Genomic DNA, 4,824 nt, shown 5'->3' with positions numbered 1-4,824 from the left:
TGCTCTTGAAGCTCTGAAGCAAAGATGTCAAAGTAACACTATGTCCCTTCATAGTGCCTGCTCCCTGCTCAGAAAACAACCCTGGGAAGACCCAAGGCCTCACAGGACCTTGGCTGGTCTACGCCCTAAAGAGGAAGAAACAACCAGCATCTTTTATTTGATTTAGCTCAGTTTAAAATATCATCCCATCTGTGCCAAAAAGGGGCAATTTGATCTTATAAGCAAATGGCAAAAGGAATTTTGCATTAGAGGAAAAACAACAACAACAAAAACCTGTTTGTTTGTTAGTTTCTTACACTTTCTGCAAATATCTTAATTTTAAATGCTAAATGTTGTTAGGACACTTTATTTGAGAGGTGTATTAAGCACAAATCTTTTTTATGATATTGGGCATTTATGTTCAATCTCTTTTCTGTTAATAATTTTTTTATTTGATAATTTTTAAAAAGAAAAATAAAACAAATGTCTCTTTATCCAGTGTGTGGCTCCAGATATTTGACTTTTAAATGTTTACCTAAGGAAAAAAAGAATGAGGTTGCTATTTGCCAAGGCTGGAAGGATGGAATTTGATATTTGTTTACGGAAGTCATTGGTGCTACTGCCTTACCTGCTACCCACTGCCCTACTCTGCCACTTTCTCATTCTTCAAAAGTTTCACTGACATGAACCTCACTTGTGGGTGGCAGGTTATGATCAAGCACATAGTTTTATCTTTGTCTTATGCAACATTTGGGGTAAAAAGAAGGTTACATGGTAACCAGTTTAAATCATGAACTACGGGCAAAGATTGACCAGGCCAGGCCCTGAGACACACACTGTGTTGAGAGCCAAGATGCAAAGTGGTGAAGATTCAGGCTCAGAGCCCAGCAGGCCACAGGGTGGAGGGGTGATGTGAGTTATCAACCAGTGACTGCTCCTGGGTCAGGAATGACTTTTTGACCCTTTTTTGGATTTTCTATCATGAGCAAGTATGTTTGCTTACCTCAGGTGAGAGCCCAAGTGGGAGCTGGGGGAATATAAACGTTCTCTGCCACTGACTGGAGGGGCAGCACAGCCAAGAATCATGAGTACTTTTGCCTTTGTAACTATATTTTCTTATGGTTAGAAACAAAAGTAAACAATTTAAGTAATTCTGCTTAATGGAAATCAGGAAAGAGAAAAGGCAGCTATGAAGTGTTTTTACAGACCGTGCATGGACCCTAATGGTAACCTAAATGTGAGAGGATGCCAGGCACTGAGAATACCCTGTGCAAGAAAATGATAAAAGCAAGTCTTCCCAGACATTTCCCACAGACCCAAGTATTTTCAAAGGCACAAAAATAAGAAGAGTGCCCTTTTTGAGTCACAAGATTGGCATGAATCGAAGAACTGGTTCTATGCTTGCTGTAATCGTTGTTCAAGGAGGAAGGGGGAATCCATTGAATGTGTTCAGTGAGCTGGAAAGGTAACTTTCCTGACTGGAAGGAAATGATCAAGGGGGAGAAGCCAGGAGGAAAGACATATTAATGACCAGATCTCATTCTTCTCCCTTTATGCCTGGCCTTGAAAAGGACAGATTGCAGAATAGGAAAAAACAAATAGTTTGAAGCTTCCCAGGAGATGGATAAACAGCTATCCTTCAGAAAAGGATGAGCTGTTGGGTATACTGACTGTGTGACACCTCACAAAGGTAGGAACACTAGTTAGACCATCACTGGCATTTTGGTTTACAAGACTCTGTTCTCTTTCCCTCAAAACTTGACGAGATGCAACTTCCTTCCTGAGCTGAACTGTTGTGTTGGTTGTAGTTCTTGTGCCTCATTACTCACCGTCAGTGCTCAGTGATGAAATGATAGAAAACTCGAGTCAGTGATAGGGACTACCTGAGACTGATCAGGCAACAAAATGAAACCTTCAAGAGCCTCTGGAAAGAGAGATGGGAGAGGAAGCAGGGGAGGGAATTTTGTGCTGGGCTCCTGGAGGTGCCATAAACCAGATGAAGATCTGGAACTTGTCTGCAATCAAAAAGCAAGGGGATAACTCAAGGTGCTCAAGGAGGGGAAAAGAAAGCAGGCTTGGTCTTCTTGCGGTAATGGTTGAAATGTGAATGATCACATTCTAGTTAGGCACATTTCTTCAAATTTTATTCCATATTGCATTGTACCTTATATATGTGAAAAATGTAATATGAAAATGAAATCGCTCTTTGATTTTTTTGTATTTTAAAAAGTATAATCAGCTGTGTCCCTGCTTCATCCAGTTTCTCTTAATTAAGGAAAGCCTCTCTGGAGACCTTCTGTACTTGCAGCAGATACCTGTGTATACACAGCTGCATATACTATAATGTCAGAGTTAGTGCGCTTTAATAAATTATTTAACAAATAATCAGCCTCCATAAAATTGGTCTTGAATATCCATACATGTTAAGTGACGGCAACTATCAAACTCTAGGAATAACAAATACCCACTCAGTTCATTAAGAAATAATGTAAGTTTTGGAGCAGAGAGATATGTGGACTCAAATCCCAGCTGCAGAGTAACCACTATGTCACCTGTAACCTCTGTGAGCTTAGTTTTCCCATTGATATTAACTCTAATTTCTAAGAAGCTATACTGTTGTAGGAATTACACATGATATATGCAAAGTGCTAGCACAGTGTCATACAGAGCCTTAGAGCCTCAGTTAATGCTCATTACTGTCATTACGGCATACCATGAGACCATTCATATTTTTAGAAATATAGATACTAGATAGATGGGGGATCTTAAACCTAGTTGGTTTAAAGTCCCATTGATCATCTAAATATAAAATAATAGCATTCTTAAAAGTGTTTTTCAGAAATATTAAGAACTACAAGATTTCTACTTAAACTAGAAATAGTTTTGGTCTCACATAAGGTGACCAACTGGGACTCCCAAGGTGAGGTCCCCGGACCAGAAGCATCAGCTTTACCTGGAAATTTAGGAATGCAAATCCGTGTGTCCCAGCCCAGACCTAATGAGTCATAAACTCTGTGGCTGGAGCCTGAAGTATGTGTTTGAATCAGTTCTCCAGGTGATTTTGATGCATGCAGTATGCTAATGTTTGAGAAATGCTGGGCTATGTTTCACGTATGCTAAACTAAGACATTTTACAGAGGAAAACAGAAAAAAAAAAGCAATAAGCCTGTTTCAGTTTCTTTAAGACACATGCGTCAGTACTTTTATAGCTGGTAGTCTGCCCTATAACTAAAATGACTCAAGATTTTATCATTTCATCATTGAGCTCTGATAGTGAGTAATGAGGCACAAGAACAAAGACAAGATACGACAAACAACACAATAGGTTAGCTCAGGAAGGAAGTTGCCTCTGTGAAAGTTTTGAGGGAAGGAGAATAGAGTCCTGTAAACCAAAATGCCAGTGATGTTCTAATAGCTTTCCTACCTTTGTGAGATGTTGCATAGTCAGTGTCCCAACAGGGACTAGGGCAGGAAGTGTATGGGTAGGGTCAGATAATATTTCTGAAAGGAAACACCCAGGAGTATCCCAAGTTAATGACATTTTAGACTGTTCAACAACCATACAGTCAGTTCCTTGGGAAGACTCTGGTTACTTTTACAAAGCAAACCAGGAGAATTTTTATAATACCTGATAACTATGCAAGACTTTGAATGTTTGAATTTCTAGGACACAGTATTGTGCAACAATTCACTTTATCCCATAATATTTAAATCTACCTCCAGTAAGCCTCTCAGCACCTAACACAGGTTTCTTAGTGAAGAGCTACCTTTTTGTGGGTAATGGGAAAGGAAAGTAAACAACCAAATAATATCATAATCACAAGTGTCAATGATTAGTGGAAAAGGTGGGGGTGATCATTAAATTCTAGTTGTTTCCACTATTCCAGTGGGACTTGTGGGAATGTTAGCAAAAGACCAGGGTGTTATGATCTGATTGTGTTTCATCAATTGCCTTGGCTTTTGAATGAAATATGATGTAAGGACAAATCATTATTAAATTTGCCACAGATTCTAATTTTTTCCCTAACATGAGGCTAACCATGACATCCTTTCCCAGGAAGAACAGTCTCTCCATGATCAGGGAAACATCAGCAGGGGCTTCCTCAATTGGTGCTTTTCTCCTTCATCCCCACCACAGAGTCATAGAGGTCAAGTCCTTTTCTTGTTAAACCTAAAAAACGCAAATGTCAAAGTTGCTGCTATGGTGTACTAACTTTTGTCACAGTGACATGCCCTGTCACAGGGCATATGTATTCTGTTATACGATTGAAATATTGGATATACTATTGTTTTTGTACTATTGAAATCTCGAATAAACTGAATTCTAAAATAAGTATGTCCTCAACAATCTCACACCTACTTATATCTTACAGGTCTTTCTGTCTAATGCTGGCGACCTAAGCCATGTTCCAGGCAAGCAACATTCAATAGCATTTTACTGCTCCAACAAGTTGGTTCGATTAGTAATGTCAAAGGGAGTCACTAAATAGATGGTGCATAACTATCATATAATCTCATATGATTTTCCACCAGTTACCATGGAAAAATTGATGAAGTTTCTTTACAATGGAGTAAGTTCAATCACACTTAAAAAACTAAATACTGAAGATATCCACAGCTGGCTGCTCTCTAAAAAATCAGAAATGGCATCTTTACTTTGTTTCAAATCCCCAATCCTGGTGGTGGTCCAAAGTTACGGCAGTTAGAACTCCTTATGTCGATACAAGGAGGTTGGGAGCATATTAAGTCAGCATCCTTTAAAACTAAGAGTATGACTACAGTGAGGTGGAATTTGGGACCTCACACCCACTCCCTGTTTCTGTTCTATTTTACCTTTTCTGACTT

At 39.1% G+C, this 4,824-nt stretch overlaps 1 long non-coding RNA gene across 1 annotated transcript; it reads left to right on the top strand.

Moving 5' to 3' along the window:
- Positions 1-698: 698 nt before the first annotated feature.
- LOC108309674 lies at positions 699-4,313 on the top strand. Its single transcript, XR_001827447.2, has 2 exons — positions 699-968; positions 4,037-4,313. It is a non-coding gene; the product is annotated as an uncharacterized LOC108309674 (long non-coding RNA).
- The last annotated feature ends 511 nt before the right edge of the window (positions 4,314-4,824 follow it).

Source organism: Cebus imitator, unplaced genomic scaffold (genome assembly GCF_001604975.1).
Source record: "Cebus imitator isolate Cc_AM_T3 unplaced genomic scaffold, Cebus_imitator-1.0 Scaffold96, whole genome shotgun sequence".
NCBI classification, from domain to species: domain Eukaryota; kingdom Metazoa; phylum Chordata; class Mammalia; order Primates; family Cebidae; genus Cebus; species Cebus imitator.
Note: the sequence above shows the minus strand (reverse complement) of the source record. Positions and strands in the feature narration are given on the sequence as shown.